Genomic DNA, 12,829 nt, shown 5'->3' on the forward strand with positions numbered 1-12,829 from the left:
CGCCCAGTGCTTTTCACCACAAAACCGGAAGATCCACTCGGAAGCCTCTCTCTCTGCAGGAAAGAAAGCTGTTCTCTTCTCTTTCTTTCGCCTGTTTAACCTCCACTCTTAAACTCACTTCTTGTGTGTCTGTGTCTTCAATTTCCCTGGCGTGAGACAGGAAACCTCGGGTATTTGCCCCAGATAGTGACGCCGCTTCAGCAGGACCTCAGCTTTGACTCTGAGATGGGAGCCATTGGAGAGCTCTGAGTCCAGCCGTGACCTGATGTGATTTGTAAATGATCCCTCAGGTTGCTGTGTTGAGAAGGCGGAGAGGGTGCAGGTGGGGCAGGGGCAAAACAGGGACCCCCCCCTGCCCCCGTTGGGATGACCTGCTCTCTGAAGCTTTCCTGGCCCCTCCTCCCCTCAGGTGGAGCTGACCTCTTCCTCTGTTGTTCTCTAGGCTTCCACATTTCCCGTAATTTAAACACTGACCGTTTACTTGTCTGTCTTCCTCTAGGTCAATATATCCACAACACCTGACCCAGAACAGGTGCTTGGCAAAGTATGTTTCCAGCATGTTCGATACAATTGAAATTACAGCTAGAACCCAGTGTGCTTGTCAATGATCTTTTTTAAAAATTTATTTATTTTTACAGACAGGGTCTTGTTTTGTTACCAGGCTGGTACAGTGGTGCCATCATAGCTCATTGTAACCTTGAACCCTCTTGAGGCTCAAGAGATCCTCCTGCCTCAGCCTCCCGAGTAACTAGGACTACAGACCATGCCACTATGCAGAGCAAATTTTAAAATCTTTTGTAGAGACAGGGTTTTGCTATATTTCCCAAGCTGGTCTAGACACCCTGGCATCAAGCAGCCCTCCCGCCGTGGCTTCCCAAAGTGCTGGGATTATGGGGATGTGCCACCATGCCTGGCCAGGGATCCTTAACTGCAGGAAACAGAAACCAACTCTGGTTGTCTTTAAATAAAAAAGAAAACTTGGGAGATGCCCAGAACCCACAGGAAGGTTGGAGAACTAGGTCTGGACAAAGAACAGGAAGCAGCAGAGAGGTTCTTGGCAGTCAGGCTGTGTGGCTGTGGTGAAGAAGTCAACTGCCTCTCCCACCTTGTTTCAAAGTCCTGGGAAGTGCTCTGACTGGAAGGGCTGAGGTCAGGTGTCGATGCTTTGGTCTCACTGGGGCAGGGAGAGGAAGAACTGGGGCAGGGAAAACCTTCAGAGACCCCTTTGGCTTCCATGATGGGAGGGCAAGGCTCCCTGATTTTGTGTCTCACCAAGACTGTGCTGGCAGGAGGCAGGCAATGGGAAGCAAGAGCAGAGAGCTGTGAGGGGGCCCAGTGCCAGCAAATGTCCATGACAATTTCCCAGGGCTGGAAAAGCACAGATGCACGAGCTGGGAACTGGGAACTGGGCACTGTACAGGAGATGAGTCTTCCTTGTCTTTACATCCCCAGGGCTTAGCACAGCACCTAGTACTCAGATGCTCATCTGATGCTTATCCCATGAGTGGATGGATGGAGGGATGAGCTACAAAAACCCAAGGGCTGTGAGTATTACTTCCTTCCTTCCTTCCTTTCTTCCTTCCTTCCTTCCTTCCCTCCTTCCTTCTTTCCGAGCCAGAGTCTTTCCATGTAACCCAGGCTGGAGTGCAGTAGCATGATCCTGGCTCACTGCAACCTCTGCCTCCTGGGCTCAAACAATCCTCCCACCTCAGCCTCCTGGGTAGCTGTGACTACAGGCACATACCACCATGCTCAGCTAATTTTTTTTTTTTTTTAATTTTTAGTAGAGGCAGGGTCTCACTGTATTGCCCAGGCTGAACATTTCTAGACACATTGATTTTATGAATCAAAAGGGGATGAGATGGCAGCAGCCTCAATGAAGAGATGATTGCAAAAAAGAAAAAAAGACTTACCTCAGGGGACAAATTGTAGCACTGTTTCCAAAGGCCCCCATTCATCTAGCTCTGAGAAGGATTAACATTTATTTAAATAAATTGGCCCCATGCAGTTTGGGCTGATTATGTTGGACACACTGGAGGGACTGGGCAGCGGGAGGTGGGCCAGCCTCCAGATTCTCTCAGGAAGCCATGGATCTGGCCCTGACATCCCATCCAGGAGTGGGCTCCAGCAGTCTGGGGAAGAACGAAGCAGGACGTTTTGACTACACGTGCCAAGAAGCCAGCATCTTCCAAGGAAATTCGCTGGGCTGGGCACCAAGGAGTGTCACAATCCATGCATAGTGAGTTGAGGGGTTGGCCTTAGAACCTGCCTGGAGGTCATACAGCCCAGAGGTTTCCAAATGTGCTCTTGGAGCCTGTGAAGTCACAGAAGCGTCACAGGTGCATCCAGAAGTGAAAATAAGGAGGCAACCCCTGAGCTCCTCATCCCAGTTGCCTTCGACCAGAGCAGCAACACACTTTCAGGTTTTTCAAGGGAGATTCTTTTGAATAAAGAGTTCTGTGGGCCAGGTGCACATGTAATCCCAGTACACTGGGAAGGCCAAGGTGGGAGGATCACTTGAGAACAGTCTGGGCAACACAGGAAGACCCTGTCTCGAAAGAAAGAGAGAGAGAGAGAGAGAGAGAGAGAGGAGAAAAGAGTTCTGTGTACAAAAAAAAAAAAGTTTGGGATCTACTTCAGTGTTTTCAGGAATATAGATGGGAAGGACACAGAATTACTAGTTATATGACCTTATTAAGCCTTGGTTTCCCCACCTATAAAATGTGGATAACATCAGAGGATTGTAGGCTGGTGCGGTGGCTCATGCCTGTAATCCCAGCACTTTGGGAGGCTGAGGCAGGCGTATCACCTGAGGTTGGGAGTTTGAGACCAGTCTGACCAACATGGAGAAACCCCATCTCTACTAAAAATACAAAATTAGTCGGGCATGGTGGGTGGCACGTGCCTGTAATCCCAGCTACTTGGGAGGCTGAGGCAGGAGAATAGCTTGAACCCAGGAGGCAGAGGTTGCAGTGAGCCAAGATCACCCCACTGCACTCCAGCCTGGGCAACAAGAGTGAAACTCCATCTAAAAAAACAAAAACAAAAACACTCAGAGGATTGTGGTGAGATTAAATGGGATAATGTATGTGGCAGGATATTATTTTGAGACACTCATCGATGTTCGTTTTTCTCCCTGTATTTTCCCATTTCCTTTCCCGCATTCAAGCAGCATTGGGGGCAGGGGCAGAGTAAGGAGTACCCTAAAACTCTTTCTTAAAGGCCTGAACCCTTAGGGAACTGAGCTGTGTCTAGAAGCGAGAAAAAGTGAAGAGAAGATTCATGCAAATGCTCAAGGCACCTTGGCTAGAAGTAGAGGGGAGACTAGACCCCACACTCCTCCAGAACCAGCAGGGTCTTCCGTCCCAGAAATGAATGACAGATGGCAAGAGATCTGTGGCCCTGGAGCAGGTCTCGGGGAGGTAGTGAGATCCTCCAGGCTGACCACGTTGAAGTAACAAGAAAACATTGGCCCTGAAGGGGCTCTGGGAGTGCAGCAAGGACAGCGTCAGAGTGATGGATGGTTTTCTGAGGACCAAATCCTACCATGTGATGTTGCACAAAGACCTCAAAACTAGGACATAAATCCTGGAAGAAATTACATATTTAGGTCAGGTGGGGTGGTAATCCTAGTGGCATCTGAGGCAGCTGGATTGTTTGGGCCTAGGAGTTTGAGACCAGCCTGAGCAAGATGGTGAAACCCCATCTCTACTAAAAATACAAAAATTAGCTGGGTACAGTGGCATGAACCTGTCGGCCCAGCTACTCGGGAGGCTGAGGCTGGAGAAATGCTTGAACCCTGGAGATGGAGGTTGCAGTGAGCCGAAATGGAACCACTGCACTCCAGCCTGGGCGACAGAGTGAGATCCTGTCTCCAAAAAACAAAAAGAAAGAAGTTACATATTTTTCCCCACCAGCCTAATGGCAAAGGAACTCCGAATCAGAAATGGGGCACAGGTACAGAAAAACAAGAAAGTTGTTCTGCTTGCCCACTGGAGCTGTCCAGGCACTAAGCGAAGGCCTGCCATGTGTGTCTAAGGCCTGGAGCCAGCCCAGAGGCTGCACCTGCATCACTCAGCCCTCTCCCTGCTCGTCTCTGTGCCTCTTCAGTCCAATGCTTCCTCCTTCCCAGGCCCCATCTGTTCTGCAGTTTTCTCTCAACCTGGCTTCCTGGGAAGGGCTGCAGCCATGTTTGAGGAGCCCAGTAAAACACCCCCAAGGGCTGTTGCCTTCTTCCTCCGGGCTAACTGAATTCTTGCAGGGGCTGGGAAGAGGTGGGTGGGAGGACAGGGCAGGCTGATCTGGAGAGTCTGGCTTCCTGGGCCCCAGCCCAGCCCTCGGCAGAGCAATGTGACCTGATCCCACACTTGGCCAAGGCAGCTGCAGACATTTGCAAAGTGACAAAAGGAGAGGAGGGACCTAAGAAGAAAACAGCATTTGCACAGCACATGGAAGTGCCTGGAAATGTTTTCTGGACACATTATTCTTCTCTAGGGTGATTTTCAAGGCCAACCAAGCCTGGAGACTAAAGTTTCCAGAGGTGACTCACTGGCCCAATGTGGCCACAGCAGCTTCCTCTCTGCAGTGTGTGTGTGAGTGAAACCGCCTTTGCAAAGATTGTAACATTGAGAAAATTATGGCAGTGAAAGAGATCTAATCTAACCCACCCCCATCTTGCATCTGCCTTAATCATTCCTGGGCTTAGGCTAAGCTAACTTTGGGAGACATTTAGATTATCGTTTGTTTGTTTGTTTGTTTATTTATTTAGAGGCAGGGTCTATTTATTTATTTATTTATTTAGAGGCAGGGTCTCTCTCTGTTGCCCAGGCTGGGGTCCAGTGGTGCGATCTCAGCTCACTGCAACCTCCGCCTCCCAGGTTCAAGTGATTCTCATGCCTCAGCCTCCCAAGTAGCTGAGACAGGTCCATGCCACTACACTCAGCTAATTTTATTGCATTTTTAGTAGAGATGGGGTTTGCCCTGTTGCCCAGGCTGGTCTCGAATTCCTGGCCTCAAGTGATCCACCCACCTTGGCCTCCGAGTGTGATGGGATTACAGGCATGAACTACAGCACCCTGCCAAGGTTATAGTTTAAATTATACTAGGCCTTCCCCAAAAGTCAACTGCCTTTTAAAGCTGATGAAAGGCCATTAGACTAGGGGGAGAAGAGGAACCTGATTTCTGATAAGGCATAGCCATTATTCCAGAGGGATCCTGCAGATAACATCACTATTGTAGACTGACCTTTTGAGATATCTTTTCAGATATTTTTTGCATGTCTGACACCCATGGCTCCACCTGGACCTGAAGGCTTCTGTGACCCCACCCAGGAGTGACTCAGTTCAAGACAACGGCTTTGACCCCCCCGCCCCCCCATTTCATCTCCACTCCAACCAATCAGCAGCAAGCACCCATTGCCTGGCCACCCCCACCCCTTACCCAAACTGCTTTTGAGCCTTGGAGGAGATTGATTTGAGTGATAACTCCATCTCCTGTGTGGTGTGGCTGGCTACAAGTCAATTAAATTCTTTCCTTACTGCTATGGCATGTTCTTTATTTGTGCAGCAGGAAGGAAGAACCTATTGGTTACATAAGCATGTGTGTATATGAGTATATGTATGTATTGTGTATGTGTGAATGTATGTGTGTGTATAGTATGTGTTTGTCTACGTGTGTATAGGAACGTGTGTGTGTATGTGTGTGTGTCCATTTCAGGACAGGGGCTCTCCCTAGATCTTTAGAGCCGGTAGGATATCATTTAGCAATCCCCCAAATCCAATCACTCCTTTTTAGAGATGTTAAAACCAAGGCCCAAGGGACACGACCTGCCTGAAATCGCACCTTTCTCCAGTGACAAAGGAGGAAGTGGCCTGGGAGTCAGAAATGGTCTCACTTGCACCCCAACTCTTGGCCCTTTTTGCTTGGTAGAGGTCATTCTCTCTTGACAGCACAGCCGCTTGATGAAAATAGAGCAGTTAGCATGTCCAGCACTAGCCCGCTCTGGGCCAAGCCCTGTGCTCTGTACCTGACATAGGTTATGTCATTCAATGTACCCCTCACAGTGATCTCTCCAAATAGACATTTTGATGTACATTTCACAGAGGTGGAAACCGAAGCTGGCCGGGTGAGTTTCATTTCCCACAGCCTGCTTACTTGTTCTATTTATGTAGCCATGACTGACATTTTTGAGGACATACTATGTGCCAGGCACTGTTCTAAGCACTTGGTACATGTTAGCTTCTTTTGTCCTCATCATAGCAGGTACTATGACCACCCTATGTTACAAATGAGGTCCCTAAGGCACAAAGTCTAAGTAATTGCTCAAGGTAAATCAGCAAGTAGAGGTCAGAAATCTAAAGGCAGTGAGGGAGGGGACCAGTGAGACCAGAAGGGAGGAAAGCCCTAGAAGTCTGAGTTAACCGCAGTGGGCAACTGGGGCTCACCCCCACCAGGGACGGCTGTGAGCCTGGGTCAAACACACTTCGAGGGTATTCAGCTGAGGGACTGTGAGTAGCCCCGTTTTTCTAAGAGATGGTTAATTATTTTTTCTCTCTTCTTTTCTCGTTCCCCTGTTCCCGTTTCCCACTTCCTACTCATTCCTTTAGACATGCAAATATAACCTTTTACCTCACCTTTCAGCAGATGTTCCCTACAGGGCAAGTTCATTTAACTTGGTGCTCCAAGATGGATCTCTCCTAGAGAGTTACCAGTTGATTTGCAAACCAAAGCCTGCCCATCAGGGAACTCTTATCCGCCACCGGGTTGCCTCAGAACTTTCACTTACCAAGAGGCTGCCCTGAGAGATAACAGCCAATTTCCGTAAGACTCCCTCCCACCTGGGGATTTCTCAGCCTAGTCCTGCTCACGAAGGCTCTAGCAGTGACCAGTTCGACTGCCCAGTAGATAAGGTACCAGAGCTAACATGCGGACCTCCACTTGCTCACTTCTTCCCCTGCCTTTTAAAAGTGCCTGCTTTCTGCTCCAAAAGTAAAGCAGTATATTTAAAGCGGGACACCTGTGCTCCTTCCCCCAAGCTAGCTTTGGACTAATTTATACCAGGCATTTATTTATTTATTTATTTATTTATTTACTTACTTACTTGAGACAGGATCTGGCTTTGTCACCCAGGCTGGAGTGCAGTAGCAGGATCTCGGCTCACTGCAACCTCTGCCTCCTGGGTTCAAGTGGTCCTCCCACCTCAGCCTCCCAAGTAGCTAAGACCACAGGTGGGGTTGGGTTACCTGGCTAATTTTTGCATTTTTCTGTAGAAACGGGTTTTCCCCATGTTGCCCAGGCAGATCTCGAACTCCTGAGCTCAAGCAATCTGCCACCCTCAGCCTCCCAAAGTGCTGGGATTACAGGCATGAGCCACAGCCTCCAGCCTAGGTGACACAGTGAGACCCCATCTCAAAAAAAAAAAAAAAAAAAAAAAAAAAAATTGGACTTCGCAAACTAACCTGCCATTCGGTTACAGGATGAGGAAGTGCCTTGGAACTGCCCCTATGTGAACGAGTGCTCGTTATCCAGGAAATGTCATTAGGCAGAGATGAAGGAAGCCACCTTCCTAAAGGTGCTGTCTGCAGGTGACTTCAGGTGGCCGAGGAGATACAGGCAGGGCAGCATTTGCTACCATGTATTAGCTCTGACACTTGGTTCTCAACAAATGCTTATTTTCTTCCCTTCTCTCTACAGAACATTTTCTTTGGACCCAGATATTCCTGGAAATCAATAAAGCTGGTTTTATTATGTGTATGGCAAAATGTCATTTGCTTTTATACCACCATATGGTTTTCTTTCTTTTTTTTTTTTTTAAGACAGGGCCTCACTCTGTCACCCAGGCTGGAGTACAGTGGCACAATCTAGGCTCACTGCAGCCTTGAACTGCTGGGCTCAAATGATCCTCCCACCTCTGCCTCCCGAGTAGCTGGGACAGACATGTGCCACCATACCTGGCTATTTTTTGTATTAAAAAAAAAAATTGGAGGCCTGTCCTGGTGGCTCACACCTGTAATCCCAACACTTTGGGAGGCTGAGGTGGGCGGATCGCCTGAGGTCAGGAGTTCAAGACCAGCCTGGCCAACATGGTCAAACCCCATATGTACTAAAAATACAAAAATTAGCCAGGTGTGGTGGTGCATGCCTGTAATCCTGGCTACTCGGGAGGCTGAGGCAGGAGAATCGCCTGAACCTGGGAGGTGGAGGTTGCATGCAGCGAGCCGAGATTGCACCACTGCACTCCACACTCTAGCCTGGGCAATAGAGTAAGACTCCATCTAAAAAATAAAATAAAATAAAATAAAAATAATTTTAAAATAAATAGATAGGATCTCACTATGTTGTCCAGGCTAGTTTTAAACTCCTGAGCTCAAGCAATCCACCTGCCTTGGCCTCCAAAGTGCTGGGATTAAAGGTGTGAGGCACCACGCCTGGCCCTGGCTAATTTTTGTATTTTTTGTAGAGACTAGGTTTTCGTCATGTTGCCCAGGCTGGTCTCAAACTCCTGGGCTCCAGCAGTCTGACCACCTCGGCCTCCCAAAGTGCTGGAATTACAGGCATTAGCCAGAAATGTTCATATAAAAAAATCTCACAAATGAGAAAATCTGCTTTATCAGGTTGCTACCTAATTATTACTTCCTCAACAAATGTTCATAGCAGCACTATTCACAACAGTCAAAGGGTGGAAGTAACCCAAATGTCCATCAGTGGATGAATGGATAAACAAATTGTGGTCTGTCCATACAATGGAACATTATTTGGCCTTGAAAAGGAATGAAATATTCATGCTACCACATGGATGAACCTTGAAAACATTATACTAAGTGAAAGAAACCAGGCACAGAAGGTCACATATTGTGTGATTCCACCTATATGAAATATCCAGAATAGGCAAATCCACAGGAACAGAAAGCAGACTTGTTGGTGCCAGGCTGTAAGGAGAGAGGAATGCAGTGTGACTGTATAATGGGTGTGGCTCTCTTTTGGGGGTGATGGAAACGCTTTGGATCTAGATAGACGTGATGACTGCATATCATTATGAATATACTAAATGCCACTAGATTGTTCACTTTGTTATTTACTTATTTAGAGACAGAGCCTTGCTCTGTCACCCAGGCTGGAGTGCAGCCGCTCAATCTTGGCTCACTGCAACCTCCGCCTCCCGGGTTCTTTCTTTCTTTCTTTCTTTTTAGGCAGGGTCTTGTTCTGCCACCCAGTCTAGAACACAGCGGCATAATCATAGTTCACTGAGCATCAACCTCCTGGGCTCAAGTGATCCTCCTGCCTCAGCCTCCCCAGTAACTGGTACTACAGGCATGCACCACCATGCCCGGCTAGTTTTTGTATTTTTAGTAGAGACAGGGTTTTGCCATGTTGGACCGGCTGGTCTTGAACTCCTGACCTCAAGTGATCCTCCTGCCTCAGCCTCCCAAAGTGCTGGGATGACTCATGAGCCACTGTGCCCAGCCGACATAACATTTTTTATTTAACGAAACTTCTACTGTCGAACACTTAAGTTGGCTTGTTTGAAACAGTAGATAATATTGTAGTCCATATCCTTGTAAAAAATATTTGAGCATATGGCAGATGATTTTCTTAGAAAAGCATCCCAACGTGGACTTACCGCATGTCCTGATTAATCTCTGTGTCCCCAGATACTCTTTGCAGCCTCCCCTACCTTTCTCTGTGTCCTGGGAGACTGAGCCAGCCCTAAGCATTGAATCACTTACTTCCTCTGGCCACTTTGAATAAGGTTCAGCCATCAAGAGGCAACAGCAAGGGGGACAGGTGACAGGAGGGGAGGGGGTATGTATTTGTCCTGCTCTCTCCCTGCTTTGCTGTGGTTCTGGCAGTGGCTGGAGCCCTAAGCCTGTAACTTGGGTGCGGCCGACCCTCTGAACTGTCTGGGGTGCTAATGGAGTCCTGCTGTTGCACAAGCTTCAACTTCCCCTCTTGGTTCCCTTAACCCAGCCCATGTTTCTGTAAATAATAACTTCACTACAACATCTCTTCAAAATCCCAGCTGGCTAGGGAGATTAGAGGGTCTTTCTAGAACACCTGCTAATATTAACAAGTTCTCCTTTGCTGGCCATTTTTTCAGTGTTCTTGGTTGTCCCCACTTGTGTATGACCTTTAGATTCACTATGTAAAATTCCCCAAAAATATCATATTGGAATTTTTATTATTAATACAATTGCACAAAACTGGCCATGTGCAGTGGCTCATACCTATAATCCCAGCACTTTGGGAGACCGAGGTGGGAGAATCGCTCAAGTACAAGAGTTTGAGACCAGGCCGGGCACAATGGCTCACGCCTTTAATCCTAGCACTTTGGGAGGCCGAGGTGGGCAGATTGGCTGAGCTCAGGAGTTTGAGACTAGCCTGGACAACATGGCAAAATTCTGTCTCTACTAAAAAACAAAAAATTAGTTGGGCATGGTGGTGCATACCTGTAATCCCAGCTACTCGGGAGGCTGAGGCATGAGAATTGCTTGAACTGGGAAGCTGGAGGTTGCAATGAGCCAAGATCACACCACTACACTCCAGCCTGGGGGACAGAGTGAGACTCTTTCCAGAAAAAATAATAATAATAATTTGAGACTAACGTGGGCAACACAGCAAGACACCATCTCTACAAAAAAATTAAAAATACATAAATTAGCTGGGCGTGGTGGCATGCACCTGTAGTCCTAGCTACTTGGGAGGCTGAGGTGGGAGGATCACAGGAGCTCAAGAGTTTGGGGTTACAGTGAGCCATGAGCACACCACTGCACTCCAGCCTGGGCAACATAGCAAGAGGCTGTCTCTAATTTTTTAAAAAATAAAAAAATATATGCTACAAAAATAATCACACAAAACTTATATATTAATTTGGCCAGAACCGGCATCTTTCCATTCACAAGTGTCACATGCCTTTCCATGTATGTAAACTTTATTTAAAACCTCTTAGTTAAGTTTTTGTTGTTTATAGGACATGCACATTTTGTGTCAAGCTTATATCTAGGTATTTTATAAATGACCATGAAAAAATTCACTTTCAAGCATTAAAGAAATGCAAATTATGAGAGAACAATGAGATGGTATTTTTGCCTTTCAAATTGGGATGTAGTTTTACAAATAATACTCAACCTTAGAATGGTGTAGTTTAAAGGGCATTCTCACATGCTTCTGGGAGGATGTGCTTTAGTCTATGAACATTCTGGAGGAAGGTTTGACATTTTGTATAACAAGAATTTAAAATGTTGGCCAGGGGTGGTGGCTCATGCCTGTAATTCCAGCACTTTAGGAGGCTGAGGCAAGACGACTGCTTGAGCCCAGGAGTTCAAAGCCAGCCTGGGCAACATAGCCAGACGATGTCTCTATTAAAAATAAATAATAATAAATTTAAAGAAAGAATTTAAAATGTTTATGTCCTTTTAAATGAAATCTTTCCTCTCCAGTTTTCCTGTGCAGATGCTTCATTCAAGCCTGCTTTTAGTTGGAGCTTAAAAACAATGTGAATAAATGTCCTAAATCCATAATTAGCAGCCTAATATGATTTTTTTTTTTTTAAAGAAGTCCATATCCTTTGGCTTAATGTATAAGGTCAGGGTCCTGGCCAGAAATAGGTCCGAGCTTTTAGTTTATAATTAAGGTGATATTTCAAACCAGTGAGGAAATATTCTACTAAAAGAGAAAGGCTGAGCTGGGCATGTTGGCCCATGCCTGTAATCCCAGCACTTTGGGAGGCCGAGGCGGGTGGATCACTTGATGTGAGGAATTCAAGACCAGCCTGGTCAACGTGGTGAAAACCCATCTCTACTAAGAATGCAAAACTTACCTGGGCATGGTGGCACGCGTCTATAATCCCAGCTACTGGGAAGGCTGAGCCAGGAGAATCACTTGAACCTGAGAGGCCGAGGTTGCAGTGAGCAGAGATTGTGCCACTGCACTCCAGCCTGGGAGACAAAAGCAAGACTGTCTGAAAAAAACAAACAAACAAACAAACAGACAGACAAACAAAAAAGAGAGAGAGAAAGGCTGAATAATGACCTATGAAAAGTTGAGTATTCGGAAAAAAATAAGTTTAGATCCTTATCTTCCACTTTATATCAAAATTAGTCCCAGGTGGATTTAAAAGCTACATGAAGGAGTAAGGGAAATGGAGGGAGGGAAGGGGAGAAGAGGAGGAGAAAAGAAAAAATATAGATCTGAAATGTCTGTATGATACTCAGATGGGAGCAGTTTTACAATTAAAAAAAAAAAAAACAAAGGGAGAAAGAATAAAGGAAAACATCAAGGCCGGGAGTAGTAGCTCAAGCCTGTAATCCCAGCACTTTGGGAGGCCCAAGGCAGACAAGTTGCTTGAGCCCAGGAGTTCAAGACCAGCCTGGGCAACATAGCGACACTTCCTCTCTACAAGTTACAAAAATTAGCCAAGCGTAGTGGTGTGCACCTATATGGTTCCAGCTACTAGGGAGGCTAACTAAGGTGGGAGGATGGCTTGAGCTGGGAGGCGGAGGTTGCAGGGAGCCAAGATCATGCCACTGTACTCCAGCCTGGGTGACAGAGTGAAACTCTGCTTCAAAAATAAAAAAAGAAAGGAAAAGTAAAACATCAAAAGGTCATCCCACATCAAAACGTCGTGTGGTGTATCAAATATCACCAAAAAACAAAATCAGACGGTAAAATACTAAGCTTAGAAAAATATTTGCAACACATTTGACAGAATTGATATTTTTTAACTGCTTCTGTACATCAACAAGAGAAAAAATAGAAAATGGAAAAGCAGACCAAAGATATGAATAGGCAACTCACAAAAGGAGTAAGTCAAATCTATTTTTAAAATGTAGCA

At 46.5% G+C, this 12,829-nt stretch overlaps 2 long non-coding RNA genes across 3 annotated transcripts in view; one reads left to right on the top strand and one right to left on the bottom strand.

The window, feature by feature from the left end:
• Positions 1–11,857, bottom strand: part of LOC108524073 (uncharacterized) — a 19,472-nt gene extending 7,615 nt beyond the window's left edge. Inside the window, exons 1-2 of one of the 2 annotated variants that reach the window (XR_001883966.1) lie at positions 11,816–11,857; positions 7,458–7,718 (exon numbers count right to left, since the gene is read on the bottom strand). This is a non-coding gene — a long non-coding RNA (uncharacterized LOC108524073). Of the gene's footprint in view, positions 1–118; positions 515–7,457; positions 7,719–11,815 lie in introns of those variants that run through there. The other variant, XR_001883967.1, reaches the window with a different exon arrangement.
• On the top strand, positions 879–5,402 carry LOC108524074 (uncharacterized). The gene is made up of 3 exons (XR_001883968.1): positions 879–1,149; positions 1,453–1,544; positions 5,265–5,402. It is a non-coding gene; the product is annotated as an uncharacterized LOC108524074 (long non-coding RNA).
• Positions 11,858–12,829: the final 972 nt, after the last annotated feature.

The sequence above is a fragment of the Rhinopithecus bieti genome, unplaced genomic scaffold, assembly GCF_001698545.2.
Source record: "Rhinopithecus bieti isolate Rb0 unplaced genomic scaffold, ASM169854v2 scaffold_81698, whole genome shotgun sequence".
NCBI classification, from domain to species: domain Eukaryota; kingdom Metazoa; phylum Chordata; class Mammalia; order Primates; family Cercopithecidae; genus Rhinopithecus; species Rhinopithecus bieti.